The sequence below is a fragment of the Mandrillus leucophaeus genome, unplaced genomic scaffold (assembly GCF_000951045.1).
Source record: "Mandrillus leucophaeus isolate KB7577 unplaced genomic scaffold, Mleu.le_1.0 Scaffold324, whole genome shotgun sequence".
Lineage (NCBI taxonomy): Eukaryota > Metazoa > Chordata > Mammalia > Primates > Cercopithecidae > Mandrillus > Mandrillus leucophaeus.
In genome coordinates this window covers 1,574,042-1,591,422 of record NW_012103410.1, presented here as the reverse complement: position 1 = coordinate 1,591,422, position 17,381 = coordinate 1,574,042, and the positions used below count along the sequence as shown (strand labels likewise).

General features: G+C 39.6%; 1 protein-coding gene across 1 annotated transcript in view; it reads left to right on the top strand.

The window, feature by feature from the left end:
- Positions 1-17,381, top strand: part of CERS6 (ceramide synthase 6) — a gene marked incomplete at its 5' end in the record, with an annotated part of 328,174 nt that overhangs the window by 184,453 nt on the left and 126,340 nt on the right. The window lies entirely within an intron of this gene.

Sequence of the window (17,381 nt, the reverse complement as noted above, 5' to 3'; positions counted from 1 at the left end):
TGCATAGTTACTAACAGGGCAGCACTAACTGCTGGTGAAAAATTTCATTTCTTTCATAGATTGTTTCCCCTGCTATTGATTTTACTATAATCCTGCATGAACTGAGGGACTGAAATCTATGAAAGTAATGCCTTGTGGCTGCTGTAGTCTTTTTCCAGGTTATTTCAATTCTTACTGGAACTACTATCGGGTTAGACTCGTTAAATAAAACCCTGTGAAGACCTATCTTCTCATAGTTGTACACATGTTAACAATAGTGGTTTGGCATAACGTGGGGAATTATTTTTAAAAGTTCTCTATAGTATTAGCCTCCAAAGTGATATCAGTGTTATCTTTATTTATTACAGAATTTTTGTTAAAATTGGGAATGCACCAAATGTCATGCCTTATTAATCTTGTAAATATTGGCTGGGCGCGGTGGCTCAAGCCTGTAATCCCAGCACTTTGGGAGGCCGAGACGGACGGATCACGAGGTCAGGAGATCAAGACCATCCTGGCTAACACGGTGAAACCCCGTCTCTACTAAAAAATACAAAAAACTAACCAAGCGAGGTGGCGGGCGCCTGTAGTCCCAGCTACTCGGGAGGCTGAGGCAGGAGAATGGCGTAAACCCGGGAGGCGGAGCTTGCAGTGAGCTGAGATCCGGCCACTGCACTCCGGCCTGGGTGACAGAGCGACACTCCGTCTCAAAAAAAAAAAAAAAAAATCTTGTAAATATTGACATGGAAATTTTAAATACATTTTAAAAAAAGATTTTAAAATCTGGGTTATCAAATATTGTCTGCCTGCAGTGAATTCTATTATAAATAGTGGTTGTTTCCCATTATCATATTTTTTTAGAGGATTGTTTTTTACTTGTAGTCTTCTCCTTTGGTAATTGCACTTATTTTCACTTAATAACACCATATGGCCCAGAGGCCATTTGAATTTATTTAAAAGGATGAGTTTTACTCTGTGGGGTTTCTGTGTATGAAGAAATTCTCAACTGGAGTAAATTAACATGGTTTAAACAGCTTATTTTGGAATTCTGTTCTAGTTTTCAGATTTACTTATCTAGAAAAAATAGAATGGCTGTAGAGCTTTTGTGCTTATAACTTTACTACCTTGGAAGAGGAAATGGCTTTGGATGGAATTTCAGCTGATGTGGAGGAGGTGTGCTTCATGGGAAGGTCAAGTTGTTAACTAAGGTCAAGGTTCAGAATTCATGCCTGGTTCTGTTGGTGAGGGGCTTTGTTGGTGAGAAAGGAAAGAGAGTATGAGCACGTTTTTGCCCTTTACTTTTAGGCCTGCTGGATATAGCCTCTTTAGCTCTCATATGGCAATGTGGTTATCTGTCATCAGAACAGGAAACACTTTGACACTTCGCTCTGGTTCACTCTGTCCCTAAACAAACGGAATGGAATGAGAATAATTTTTATCCACCAGTCCTCAGTGAGTCTGCACAAGGCAGTAAGAGGAACTGTCAGTAGATTGTTACCTTGGAAATTATTTTTTCTTAAACTAGATCAGTTTTATGCCAATTTCCTTTCAACTGCCTCTGGTTATAACAAATGCTTTTTTTTTTTTAAGTAAAAAGGAAAGGAAAGAAGAACTAGACGTTATTCTTCTTGTTGAATTAATTTGTGTGGGAATTTCTTTCTTTAATTCCATCCAAGCAGCACTCAATTTTCGATGAGCTGTGTGGTTTAGTCTTAATCATAATGTGAAGTAGAAATGCATACATAGAATTCATCTGACTGAAATAGCTTTGGAGGACTTCATAAGCCATCTTGTCCAACCCTCTCATTTCACAGCTGAGGAAGCAGAAATCCAGAAGAGGGTAGGTGGCATTCGGAAGGTCACACAGTTTATTAAAGGCTGAACCTGAAAGAAACACATGCTCCTCCTTCTTATTCCAGAGTTCTCTCCGGTTGGTGAGCCCGCCCTAACCGCCCTGACCTCAGCATGATTTCCAAGTGACTTCCTTCTTTGGGTAGCAGACTTGACCTAGCCGAATCATTTTTGCTTATTTATAGAACTTTAAATACTTCTTTTAATGCACGTTTTAAAAATATTTGTATTAACTTTCTTGGAATGGACAATATATTTGCCCATCTAAACTGAGAGAAAAAAATTAGGGATGCAGCATCAGAAATAATCAAAACACAGTAATTCAAATTTGTATAATGCCTTAAATTTTAGAAAATAAGCACAAAGTTCTATCCATACAGCATAAATTTGTCTTTGTGTTCAGATTCTTCCAAAAAGTACAGTAGGAAAATCCTCATAATACCAGCATAGTGGATCCATTTTAAGAGGTGAGAGGCTACTTACTTCTAGAATCAAAAATGTGAATTATTACATGTGCTGTTAGAAAAATCCCTGACAGCTTGCACTGATCGATTTTCTTCTATCTTTAGGTCAAATGAGCCTGTTGTGTCTCATTTTCTACGGTGGTTTAGTAAGCACCCATTCTACCCTAAAAAGTAGGGAAGTAGATACTACAGAACAACCTTACAGACATGTTAGTGAACTATTCAGTAAAGTTACTGCTGTGTTGGTAGGAAATACTTAAGCAGTTGAAAGTAAGCCTGACTTAATATAGTCTGCTTCTATAATTGCTGTATATAAGAGAGTCTGCTCATAATTATAACTGCCAGAGTCAAATACTTTTGTTAAAGAAGACCTAGAAATACTTCAAGTGTTCTGAAGTCCTAGCAGACAATGTACGCATACAAATTAACACATTTTCCTAGGTTCTATTTTTTCTTATAAACTACATGTCTGACCATGTGGAGTTTTTTATTGTTTGTTTGTTTGTTTGAGATGGAGTCTCACTCTGCTGCCCAGGCTGGAGTGCAGTGGTGCGATCTTGGCCCACTGCAACCTCCCCTTCCTGGGTTCAAGCGATTCTTGTGCCTCAACCTCCCAAGTAGCTGGGATTACATGTGTGTGCCACCATGACAGGCTATTTTTTGTATTTTTAGTAGAGATGGGGTTTCACCATGTTGGCCAGGCTGGTCTCGAACTCCTGACCTCAGGTGATCCGCCTGCCTCAGCCTCCCAAAGTGCTGGGATTATAGGTGTGAGCCACTGCGCCCAACCCATGTGGTACATTTTGTACACAATTCATTTTGCACACATGCATGTATGTAAAAGAAAAGTTACTCAAGATATACCTAAGTCTAATTTCAATATCAGTCAGGGATCCGTTGGAGATAGAAACCACAGAAGTTAATTTTAGGAGTGACTGTAATATAAAGAATCATTAACATAAAGAATCATTAACCAGAGGGAACCATCAAGACTGTGTTGCTCAAAGTAAATTGGTCTGCTGTTTACTGCCAGTCTGCAGTGAGATAAGAAGCTTGCACCTGAATGTAAAGCAGCTCCTCCTGATTTTTGAAAAAGTCTCTCAATGAAGAAAAGTTAGCTGAAAACAGTGTGCTTAGTGGTCTAGTTAATTTACCTCTGGTGTAAGCTCCTTATGTTGTTGTGGACCTGTAACAGACATTTCAAGGACTGGCCCTCACCCATTAGCGCCGCATTGAGATATAGTGAAGGTAGTAATAGCAGGAAGGCACTGCCACTGTGAGGACAAGGGGATTCCAGAACATAGAGGCTCAAAGGAAGAGCCATGGAGCCAGAGAAGACTTCTGACAAGGGGACACTGACCAGCTGGTGTCCCTGAGGGAACAGGATGGGCTTGACTCTGGGAATATGGAAAAACTACAAACTGGAACCAGCTGCTGCCACTGAAATGAACTGCCACTACTGGAGTGAAGACGCATTTCTGAGTGGGTGGGGAGGCAGGGGACGCATGTGATGACAAGAACTAGAAGCAAAACAGAAAGGAGCAAGTCCCATCTTCCTCTTGCAGCCTTCCAGCCTTCCTCAAGTGCTTCTAAGAAGCTAAACTTGGCGAGGCACCAACTCCTTAAAGCCAATAGAAGTGTGGCTTGCACAGTCTCCGCTCTGAGACCGGCAGCAGTATCTCAATAACTAGCCCAATTGTCTCATATTGCTGCATTCTGAAATGTACTCTGATAAATCTTATTATAACTTACTTTATTACATTTTTAAAACATGAAGGTTGCCCCCGTTACATTGACTTCACGACTAACTGCTGAGTGAAAATTTGCGGTTGAGAGTGCCCTGTCAGACTGAGTCCTTTGCCCACTCCCTTAGACTTTCTGAATCCAACCTGAACTAAGGTGCAGCCTTTCATTGTTCATGCGGTGTTCTCGAATTCAACACACAAAGCCACGAAGTGTTCCCCTGGTTTCATATTTTGAGACGTTCTCTTTTGCTTATTGCTTAGTTTGGAATCTTTCTGACATGGAAACAAGATTGTAATTGTTTTGCCTATTTTGAGACTGAAAATAGAATTTGTCTAGCCATTAGAATATGAGTCCGTTTAAGATTTTGTTCTTTGTGTCATTTAAAAAATCTTAAAATTGCTTGGACTATGTTGCTGTTTAAGGAGGCTTTAAATTTGGTTATAATGAAAATGACCCCCATAAAATACTTCTATAAGAAGTGCACATGATATATAATACTAACATTGGGAAGGGACCCTAAAGATCACCTATCCCAAGTTTCCCATTTCAGAAAACAAAAACCAATTTCAGAAAGATGAATTGACTCGCCCGAAGCCAAACCGGAAGCCTGTTTTGCTGTCTTTAGACTGTCTAGGTTAAAAACAATAACAACAACAACAACTTAGATAAGTTTTAAAAAGCTAGCCGTTTAACTTTTTTTAGTAAATTTACCTTATTAATGAAAGCTAAAAGTCACATCAGTATAGAATGATAAATTGGAAGTCAAGATTGAGATTTCAGTCTTGACCCTGCTCATTACATTTAATGGAACCTTTGCTCTCTGAAACCTCGTTTCTCTCATCTGTAAGATGGGAAAAGAGAGGTGGTCTCTGCTGGGAATTATTTGTGTAAGTCCATTGTCATCCCTTCACCTGAAAAACACTGTACTATTGCTGCCTCCTACTTGGTAAGACCCGTTGTCCTGGCTATGCTTTGATGCTTGCAAATAGGTAAACATCTGCAACAAAAACAATCTTGAATAACCAAAGGAAATTCTTCAGTGCTGCTTGCTGCTTATTGCATTTTCCTTTCCCTCTTCTACCTGCATCTACCCTCTTGCATATGTTCTGATTCTCCTCATCCCTTTCATTTACCCTACCTCATTTTCCTTCTGTGTTGGCTTGTGGCTGGCATTCTGTCTGAGGAGGGCATTCCAAGGCCAGTGAGAAACCAAGGATAATGTGACTGTGAGGCCCTGCAGAGGCAGTCAGAACGCCTGGGTTTGTTATTGAATTCTGCCATTAATCAGCTTTATGACCTTTACGCAAGCCTCTTAATCTCCCTTGGATTTAATTGCTTCATCTCTAAAATCAGTAATGTAGACTATCCTGAATAACAGCTTTCAGCTCATATCCCATAATTGAGTAAAGAATTTGAAGTTGCTGATAAGTATGGTGAGCAGGTTCCACCTCCTTGAAGGCGGCATGATGGTGCATAATAATCTTAAATATCTTCCCATATTTTGACCTGGCAATCCAACTCCAATTAACTTATCCTTAAGAAAAAATTGCCGGGCACGGTGGCTCACGCCTGTAATCCCAGCACTTTGGGAGGCCGAGACAGGTAGATCACAAGGTCAGGAGTTCAAGACCAGCCTGGCCAACATGGTGAAACCCTGTCTCTACTAAAAATACAAAAAAAAATAAAAATTAGCCCGGTGTGGTGGCACATGCCTGTAGTCCCAGCTACTTAGGAGGCTGAGGCAGGAGAACTGCTTGAGCCCAGTAGGTGGAGGTTGCAGTGAGCTGAGATCGTGCCACTGCACTCCAGCCTGGGGCAACAGAGTGAGACTCCATCTGAAAAAAAAAAAGAGAGAAAAAATTACACAGGAATACAAAATATGGATGTGTGAATGTGGGAAGTTGCTTATTACAACTTGGGATAATGTGGAGGTGATGGATATTCACTAAATGTATATGAATATATACACATATATAAAATAGCAAATCTAAAGCTGAGCTTAATGTCTCATATTAGAAGAATATTTTAATTAAATTATCAAAGTGACAAAATGGCATGCAATCTTTTTTTTTTTTTTTTTGAGACAGAGTCTCGCTCTGTCGCCCAGGCTGGAGTGCGGTGGCCAGATCTCGGCTCACTGCAAGCTCCGCCTCCCAGGTTTACGCCATTCTCCTGCCTCAGCCTCCCAAGTAGCTGGGACTACAGGCGCTTGCCACCTCGCCCAGCTAGTTTTTTTTTTTTTTTGTATTTTTTTAGTAGAGACGGGCTTTCACCGTGTTAGCCAGGATGGTCTCGATCTCCTGACCTCATGATCCGCCCGCCTCGGCCTCCCAAAGTGCTGGGATTACAGGCTTGAGCCACCGCGCATGCAATCTTTTTAAGAAAAACTATAAAGAAACTATTCTTAAAATGTGTAGTAGAATGTTACATGAAAGTAACTATCTCATGTATATGTTTTACTGTGGCAGTCATGTAGTGGATAAATCACAACAGTAGGTAAAAATGAAGACTCCTTTTAGAGGTAGAAATTTGGAGGGTTTTTTTCAATATATCTTTAATACTTTATTTTCTATTAAATAAAATTAACTCTGAAATGTAGGAATTGGAATGGAAGAGACTATGCGTAGGATTAGGTATACCTGGGTCGTAAAAGTATGTGAGGTTGTGAATTTTAAAGAGGAGGAAATAAAAATTAAAAGTTGAATTCCATTTAAATGGCGAAGAAATAGAGATGTTTGGTCCAAAACAAACAAAAAAATTCAGCTGTTTGTGTTTGCCTAGTTGTCATTGTTTTGCTTTATTTATCTACTACTTTCAGCTGAACTCATACTAGCAAAGCTGAGAATCTGCGGTTGCTGCATTCTTGGTAGTTTGGATCTCATCAGAAATCATCTCCTAATTTTCAGACTGGGTATAGAAATTCCTTTTTACACAAGTTGATATCATTCCACAGAACAATTTTTTCTCTCCTTCTATGTTATGAGTTTATTTTCTACAATGTAACTAGCAGACCATCTATATACTATTCATATTAAGAAACTGGTTGGACTAAGAAAAATGTTTGAGGTGATGAATATCCCAGGTACCCTGATTTGAACATTACACATTGTAAACAGGTATCAAAAAAAAACCACACACACATTACCCCCAAAATAAGTACAACTACTATATATCAATTAAAATATATAAACAAAAATTCACTTCAGGGATTTTTTTAAAAGCTAGTTTGACTAACTTCATATTTTGACGTTTCGGGAAATATACTTTGAAATTGTCCACTGCCTAGGATAAATTAAAAACTTTTTCAGATGATAAAGGTGTTTCATCAGCACTGAGATTATAGCTTATAGCTTCTTGTTTAATGGTATGCAGTACTTTGATTTTGGTTTTATAAAATTTTCTGTAAAGAGCATTGAGAAGCCTTTCTTCATGTTGTCTCTGCATTGTGTTCAGGCTGTGTCTTGATATAATGGCGTTTCAGACTGGCAGCTTTCTTCAGGCTGTGAGATATACAGACTTTAGAACTTAATACAGCTGAAATATAGATTTTTGGGGGAGATTTTGGGGATTCCTTGAACTCCAAGAGCAAATGGTGGCTGCTGCCTTCTGAGTACTTGCTCTTCTGGAATTATACAAGCGTTTCTGGATTTGGTGTTTTATAAAACCATACATCTTATTATTTCAGCTCACTTGATAACATAGCAACTTTGTAGAAACTTTAGAAATAAAAAAAAAGAGCACATGTCAAAGTCTACCAACACTCACTTAAATATGATTTTCATTATTAGACAGTCCCCTAAAGGCATAGACTTCTACTCAAAAGTTTAGAGTTGAACTTGACTATGGAAAACATTGGTCTAATTTATATGCTATGACAGAACTAGCTTTACAGGCTTCCTTTGGCCGGAGGCAGTGCCTGAGAAGGGAATTGCATTAGTATTCATCTCCTGTTTCTACCATGGGAAATAGAAAACTAGTAACTCCCAGAAGATTCAGGTAATTTGATATGAAGTATCGATCCATGTATCAAAATCTGTACCGGCACATTCACTCTGCATTAGCTAAAAGAAAGAAAAATCATTTACTGAATTCAGCAAGGAAAGCATTACTCAAGTGTGTTTTTTATAAAATCTGAGAGCTAATGGCGTTCACATACAATGATCACCATAATAGAACATTTTCCTCATCAACAACAATAATGAAACAAACCAGATGTTCTTTGCTTAAGAACAGCTTTCTGGGGGAAGTAATGAGATGTTCTTCTGCTTGTGAAACCGATGTTCTTTCTCAGCAGGGAAGGGCCTCATCTTGTCTGGGTGTGTTTGGGACGGGGGTGGGTTGCTTAGGACAAGTACTTGATGTGGAGCAGACCAGCAGAAATTCCGATCGGACCAGCTCATGCTCTGATTATAGCTCTGTGTGTGGTTCCAGGGGAACTCTAGTTCAGGGAGTATCTGGTACTGGGTCTGCTGTCAGGTGGGACAAATGGCTTAGTGTTTGTGCTTTCTTTTGTTTATGTTTGCCTCTCTTCTCATTTATTAATGCACATGAGAATAGGCCTGCCTGACAGGGGCCATTGCTGTCATTGCTTAGGATTTATTAATCAAAAATCTGGTGATACTAGACATCTTGGGATGACTATTCCAAAGCACAGAGAAGATGACCATTTTGTGCCCAAGAAATGTAGGCTTCCACAAGGAAGTGAAGAGTGAAAAGGATAAAATAACTTTTTCCCTGATAGAAATTAATCTATATTGATAGAGGTAGTTTTACCTGAGTGGGGGTAGGGGGGCCCAAGAGCGCCTGCTAGAGTGAGTGCTGGCAATGTTCTCGATATGGATAGTGATGTCAGTATTTACATATCTAGACATGCATCAAGTTTCTGTGCCCTTAGGACCGTGTACTTTACCTTGACAACTTAATAGCTTCTGTTAATCCTACAGCTGCCGGACAAAGCAGTCCCTGCATGTTGCTGAGTGGAAATGTGGGCATAAAGCATTCAAGTAGAAAAAGCTGGGATTTAAAGGGTGTTCCATTCATGGCTACTTTCAAAGAGCTTCTGTTCATACTGGTGGGAGATACTGATCTCTGTTCATTTGTTCATTCTTTCTTTAAGTATCTGTTGAGCACCCATCCTATGACAGCAGTGATTGTGGGCACCATGGATGAAACGGTCTGAGACACTCACCTTGTGGTGCCAAGGCTATTATTACTCTTGTTTTCCCTGGTGTCATCAGTAACGTGGGAGCCTAATTCAATTTAGCTGACATTTATTAAGCATCTATGCACAAGGTATGGTGTCAGATGCAGGAAGGTATGGCTCCTGCCATCAGGGATTTTGTAATCTAGCAGAGAAGTTAAGCTTTGTCTAAAAATACTTATACAATATGAGGCCTTTTGGTAAGTGGAATGTTGCATTAAGGAGATGGGACTTTTTAGCCAAAGAAGGCTTAGTTTTCCTGCTTGTCCTCATTGTAAAAGATACCTGGTGTTTGTGTGGAAAGGGCTTCCTCACTTTCCTTCTCCCTGACCTTAATCTATAGTCTCTCATCTTATTAACTCATTCTCTACCACTAACCCATGTCTCCTCTGTATTCTCTTCCCATCTTCCTCCATATACCCAGAGTGGTGACTGAGGGGAGTTGGAAACTAAAGATGACAGTGGAGAGTCATTTCAGAGCTTTCCTCCATCCCTCAGCCCAATCCACGCATAGATTGCTGTAAAATTACATCCTTAATCCTGGCCGGAAGAGCTTAACCACCAGATGTTGATGTCACTATTCCTTCATTACCATTTAACCCTTTCACAGGCGACATGCTTGCTCAGACCACTTGTCCTTCCCCAGCCGCCCCATTTCACCCTTCTCTGCACCATTTGCCTTGCTTTCAAATACCAGATGAGTATTACTGTGCTGGAAATGTCATTTTCTTTTAGACACGTCTTTCATTGTAATCAGTTTAACTGATTTGTTCTTGAGATTTCTTCCCTGGCTTCCCATAGAAACTGCACTGAACAAAGTCTCCAGCTTTTCCTCTGGACATTAGCAACTTTGACAAAGGCAAATGAAGCATAAAACTGTCACCTAGTCTTTAGACTTTCCACTGCCCCACACATTCCTGTCCCAGGCAAATGGATGCATGGCTTCCTCAGGGTTTGCTTATGTACATAGAATGACCATCCTCACCTTTACCTAAAACCTACCAGCCCAGGTTCTTTGTGGATCCCCTCACCATTGAACACCTATAATGTTAAGCCCTTTAAAGCTCTAGCGTATAGGTTGGAAGGTTGTATTGCATATATGTAAAGCACCTTGTTTCATCCCTGAGCCACAAGAGGTGTTCATTCATAAATTCGTAAATAGGAATTATCATTATTATACAATATCATTCAGTACTTAAGTTTGAAGTATCATGTCTGAGTGCTTTCATCTCAAATTTATTTCCATCCAGTTTTGTAAGCTGCTCACAGCAGGGCCTCATACCCCACATGAGTCTCCTATAGCGCTTGATATCCAGCCAGGTAGATGGTTCATAGAAACTTGAGTAACAAAATTTTTTTAAAATGCCACTTTGCTATTTTGTAATAATTTTGTTAAAAATTTTTTGGGGAAAAGAACTTTGATGACTAAAATGAAGTATGCTGCAGTAATTAGGTGAGAATTCTCATTAACTCTTGTTACCCTATTTCCCATTAGTAATGTATGTGGAATTAGCAGTAAAAATGATCAACCGTAGGCCAGGGCAGTGGCACACACCTATAATCCCAGGACTTTGGGAGGCCGAGGTAGGCATATGACTTGAGCCCAGGAATTCGAGACCAACCTGGGCAATGTGACAAAACCCCGTCTCTACAAAAAAATATAAAAATTAGCCAGGCATTGTGGCTGAGGCGAGCAGGTCTGTTGAGCCCAGGAGATTGAGGCAGCAGTGAGCACTAATCGTGCCACTACACTCCAGCCTGGGAGACAGAATGAGACCCTGTCTCAAAAACACAAAAAAGATCTACCCTTAGAATGTTAGTTCTGAATAGTTGGTCGGTTGGCAGTTTTCCAGTAGTTTTGTCTTATGTTTAAAGGAGAGTGTGTGTGTACACACACACATGCATGTGTGATCTGGTTAGTGACGCTGTGGTGGCTGATAGCCAGGGTCCCACCACTGAGAAGTGACTGAAGGATGCTTCATGATGTCTCCGTTACTACAGTTTTAACAGAGTAATCAGGGAGCATCAGACTGACTCTTGGGTCCTCAAAATGGAAGATCAGGTATTCTTGCCTCTCCCTGGCACAGTACAAGGTTTCCTGGTAGTCTAATGAAAGTTGCAGAATGGAATATAACCATTTTAGCATTTCACTTGCCCTCTCTTTCCAGAGTACAGAAAAGGCCCATATTGCTTAGGAGCACTAATTGATAATATTCTAGGAATTGTGCCTATAATGACTTGCATACTGAGGACACTTAGTAACCACAGCATAAGTAAACATACTCTGTTTCCACAACTAATAGCCTTGTTGTGAATTGTCAGGATCTCCTTTGTGGATGAATGTTCTTCTCCGTAGCAGACCCTTGATTAGGGGGTTAAGAGTAAATGATGTGGTATCATAACATAGTTTCTTAATAGGATGCATGTTGTTCAGTATTGGCAGAAGAGTTATATTTTGGCACTAGCTATTTGATCCGAATGGGCAGAGGTAGTAACTATACCGCATTGTTCTGCCCACGTGTGTATATGTGCACGCATCACTGCTATCAGAAGCATGAAGCAAGAACTAGCTCTGTTTACTTTGTTCCTAATCACAGCCCCTTCCATCCTCACGTCAATTTTTACTTAAGCTAGTACTTGAAGCTGTAAAGAAATTGATAAAGTGATACTTTGCTAATTAGTTTGATTTCATGTGAATTATTTAAAAAACTGTAAAAACAAAATTACCAAATGCTATGGGATACAACTTGAGTGAGGCCCTATAGACCTAATTTATAATATTTTCTGTTGTTGTTGGGTGGGGCTAGGCAGGAAATGATTCACCACTTACCTTTTCTTATTAGCCAGTTGTTTGACTTTAGAGAATGGACTCCTCTAGTTGATTTCTATGTAGTACAAGAAGTATTGATAGCATGATGTTTTGTCAAAGACTAGCAAGATTCTGATTAATGAATGCTACCACCAAAAATGCACCATTCTATGCATCATTTATTATAACTACTGTAGCCCTTTAGATGGGAGTGTAGAAACTAAAAATAGAGTTTAGGTCTTGATACCAGTTGATCATTATTGTCATCTCCCTCAGGAGGGGGAATTCCTTGCCTTGCCTTTTTTGGCTCACAGTGTCTGCCTGTATTCCTTGGCTCATGGCAGCTTCTTCCACCTTCAAACTCCATCACTATAATCTCTGCTTCTGTCATCAGATCGCCTTCTCTTTTGTAGTCAAACCTCCCTCTGTCTCCTTTCTATACACCAGGATAATTTCTTCATCTCGAGGTCCATAATCACATCTGCAGTTTCTTTTGCCATATAAGGTGACATTCACAAGTTCCAGGATTTAAGATGTGGATCTCTTTGGGTGCCATTATTCAGCCTATCATACCATGCCGGTTCCCTACTGGTGTCTCCTGATCTCTGAGAAGGCATTCACTAGTATATCCAGAGGGAAATGCCATTTTGTGAAGAACTGATATAGCATAAAAATCTTTCTGTGGAAAGGTCACATATTCTTTATCCTTAAACAGCTTACAGGCTAATAGAAGATATGACTTGCTTGCAAGTATTTTAAGATGACATCAGGCAGCACATGATAAGTAGTATAGTGATGATGAAAACAGATGTCTAGGATTACAGAAGGGGAGGGAGGATTTCAGATAGGGTGCTCAGGGAAGTCTGAACTGAGCATGTGACAGTGAGGATGAAGGAAGCTTCCGCTCAGGAAGATGAAGAAAGGAGGTGAAGGGGAAGAATAGAGAGTGGTAAGTCTGGAATGTGGGAAGGGTTGTGTTTGGGGATGGGGAAGAGAGGAGGCAGCAGGTATGAGAACGATGAGAGGCAGAAGAACAAAGGTTGGGTCAAGCATTCAGCTTCTGTTTATTAGTGAAAGCATAAAGAAGTGACAGATGATTGAGCTGGAGAAAGGAAAGCTGGTCACAGTGTGCAGAATGAATTAAAACTCACAAAGACTGGAGGCAAGGAGACCTGTGTTAGCCACTGCAGCAGTCGTGTTCCTTGTTTTCCTTGGCATTGGTCCACATGCAGGGAAACAGCCTTTTGGGTATCACTTGCGGATTTTGTTAGGCATACCCAAGAAAACTCAACTGACAGCCAATTTCAGGCAAGTAAACCATTTCCTGCTTATTAGGAAGACTTACCAGGCACTGAAGAGGTAAGACTGAACTTAGAAAGAAGAGATAAGCAGAATGTTCTCAACATATTAAAAGTAACTTCTAGGCTGGGCACAGTGACTCATGCCTGTAATCCTAGCACTTTGGGAGGCCGAGACGGGCGGATCACGCAGTCAGGAGTTCAAGACCAGCCTGACCACCATGGTGAAACCCCGTCTCTACTAAAAATACAAAAATTAGCCAGGCATGGTGGTGCACACTTGTAATCCCAGCTACTCAGGAGGCTGAGGCAGGAGAATTGCTTGAACCCGGGGGTGGAGGTTGCAGTGAGCCGAGATCATACCACTGCACTCCAGCCTGGGTGACAGAGCGAGACTGCATCTCAAAAAAAAAAAAAAAAATATATATATATATATATAGTAACTTCTAAAAGGGGAGAAAAGACAGAGGGAGTTTTTTTAAAGATTTATTCTGTTCTCCCCCCATCCCACCTTACCCAAGAGAATGATTACTCACTAACTGGCAAAACTGTGGGGTTTTTTGTGATTTCCTTTTTCCACAGAGATGAGAAAGCACTTTTTCATTTAGTGTCTCTAACTTAGCAGGAGAGGGGCGAAAAAAGGTACGTCCATATTTCAGTGAAGATAATGAATATAATTTTTTGAGTTTGTTTTTGGAGAAGGGGAAAAAACCCTGTTCCTTATTTTGCCTTTTTAAAAAAGTTATGCTTAGTATAAAATACAAATAATTTTATTTTAAAAAATCTTTTAACTTGTATTTTAGGTTCGGGGGTACATGTGAAGTTTTGTTACATAGGTAAACTCATATCACAGGGATTTGTTTTACAGATTATTTCATCACCCAGGTATTAAGCCCAGTACCCAATAGTTATCTTTTCTGCTTCTCTCCCTCCTCCCACCCTCCTCCTTCAAGAAGGCCCCAGTGTCTGTTGTTTCCTTCCTTGTGTTCATAAGTTGTCATCACTTAGCTTCCACTTGTAAGTGAGAAGATGTGGTATTTGGTTTTCTGTTTCTGTGTTAGTTTGCTAAAGATAATGGTATCCAGGTCCATCCATGTTCACACAAAAGACATGCTCTTATTCTTTTTTCTGGCTGCATTATATTCCATGGTGTGTACAAACCACATTTTCTTTATCCAGTCTGTCATTGATGGCCATTTTGGTTGGTTCCATGTCTTTGCTATTGTGAATAGTGCTGCAATGAACATTCACATGCTTGTGTCTTTATGGTGGAATGATTTATATTCCTCTGGTTATATACCCAGTAATGGGATTGCTGGGCTAAATGTTAGTTCTTCTGCTAGCTCTTTGAGGAATTGCCATACTGCTTTCCACAATGGTTTAACTAATTTGCACTCCCATCAACAGTGTGTAAGTGTTCCCTTTTCTCTGAAATTCTGCCAACATCTGTTACTTGTTGACTTTTTAATAATAGCTATTCTGATGGGCGTGAGATGGTACCTCATCATGGTTTTTATTTGCATTTCTCTAACCATCAGCAATATTGAGCTTTTTTTCATATGCTTTTTGGCCACATGTATGTCTTCTTTTGAAAGGTGTCTGTTGATTTCCTTTGCCCACTTTTTAATGGGGTTGCTTTTCTCTTGTAAATTTGTTTAGTTCCTTATAAATCCTGCATATTAGACCTTTGTCAGATGCATAGTTTGCAAATATTTTCTCCCGTTCTATAGGTTGTTTACTCTGCTAATATTTTCTTTTGCTGTGCAGAAGCTCTTAAGTTAGTTAGATCCCACTTGTCAAGTTTTGCTTTTGTTGCAACTGCTTTTGGTATCTTTGTCATGAAATCTTTGTGTGTTCATGTGTCCAGGATGGTATCATCTATGTTGTTTTCCAGGGTTTTTATAGTTTTGTGTTTTACATTTAAGTCTTTAATCTATCTTGAGTTGATTTTTGTATATGGTGTAAGGAAGGGGTCCAGCTTCAGGCTTCTCTGCATATGACTAGCCAGTTATCCCAGCACCATTTATTGAATAGGGAATCTTTTCCCCATTGCTTGTTTTTGTCAAAGATCAGATGGTTGTAGCTGTGTGGCCTTATTTCCGGGCTCTCTATTCTGTTCCACTGGTCTATGTGCCTGTTTTTGTACCAGTGCCATGATATTTTGGTTACTGTAGCCTTGTAGTATAGTTTGAAATCAGGTAACATGATGTCTCCTGCTTTGTTCTTTTTGCTTAGGACTGCCTTGGCTATTCAGGCTCTTTTTTAGTTCCATATGAATTTTAAAATAGCTTTTTCTAGTTCTGTGAAGAATGTCATTGGTAGTTTGATAGGAATGGTATTGAATCGGTAAATTGATTTGGGCAGTGCAACCATTTTAATTATATTGATTCTTCCTATCCATGAACATAGGGTGTTTTGTTATTTGTTTGTGTCTTTGCTGACTTCTTTGAGCAGTGTTTTCTAGTTATCATTGTAGAGGTCTTTTACCTTCCTGGTTAACTGTATTCCTCGGTATTTTATTCTTTTTATAGCAGTTGTGAATAGTATTGCCTTTTTGATTTGGCTCTTGGCTTGACTGTTGTTGGTGTATAGGAATACTAGTGATTTTTGTCATTGATTTTGTATTGTGAAACTTTGCTGAAGTTATCAGCTGAAAGAGCTTTTGGGCCAAGCTTTTGGGTTTTCTAGATACAGAATCATGTTGTCTGCAAACAGAGATACTTTGATGTCCTCTCTTCCTATTTGGATGCCTTTTATTTCTTTGTCTGATTGCTCTTGCTAGGAATTCTAATACTGTGTTGAATAGGAGTGGTGAGAGAGATCCTTGTCTTGTGCCAGTTTTCAAGGGGAATGCTTCCAGCTTTTGCCCATTCAGTATAATGTTGGCTGTGGGTTTGTCATAGATGGCTCTTATTATTTTTAGGTATGTTCCTTCAACACCTAGTTTACTGAGAATTTTTAACATGAAGGGTGTTGAATATTATCAGAAGCCTTTTCTGCTTCTATTTACATAATCATATTGCTTTTGTCTTTAGTTCTGTTTATGTGATGGATCACATTTATTGATTTGGGTATGTTGAACCAACTTTGCATCCCTGGGATGAAGCCTACTTGATCATGATGGATTAGCGTTTTGAGGTGCTGCTGGATTTGATTTGCAAGTATTTTGTTGAGGATTTTTGTGTTGATGTTTATAAAGAATATTGGTCTGAAGTTTTCTTTTGTTGTTGTGTCTCTGCCAGGTTTTGGTATCAGGGTGATTTCAGGCCTCATAGAATGACTTGGGGAAGAGTTTCTCCTCCTCATTTTTTGGAATGGTTTCTGTAGGAATGATACCAACTCTTCTTTGTAATCTGGTAGAATTCGGCTGTGAATCCATCAGGTCCTGGGCTTTTTGTTGTTGTTGGTAGGCTATTTATTACTGATTCCACTTCAGAGCTCATTATTGGTCTGTTCAGGAAATGAGTTTCTTTCTAGTTCAGTCTTAGAGGGTGTATGTGTCCAGGAATTTATCCATATCTTCTCGGTTTTCTAGTTTGTGTGCATAGAGGTGTTCCTAGTAGTTTCTGATGGTTATTTTTATTTCTGCAGGTGTCAGTGGTAACATCCCCTTTGTCATTTCTAATTGCATTTATTTGGATTTTCTCTTTTTCTCTCTCTCTCTCTTTTTTTTTTGTGGAGGAGGAAGGACAGAGAAGAGGGGGAGAGGGAGAGAGAGAGTGAGTGAGAGAGACAGAGAGAGAGAAGAGAGAGAGTACAGAGAGAGAGAGAGAGAGAGAGAGAGACGTAGGGGCTCTTCTCTTTTTGTTCTTTATTAGTCTAGCTGGTGGCCTGTGTATCTTATGAATTTTTTCCAAAAAAACAACTCTGGATTTGTTGATCTTTTGAATCATTTTTCATGTCTTGATTTCCTTTAGTTCAGCTCTGATTTTGGTTATCTCTTGTCTTCTGCTACCTTTGGGGTTCATTTGTTCTTGTTCCTTTAATTCTTTCAGTTGTGATGTTAGGTTGTTAATTTTAGATCTTTCCAACTT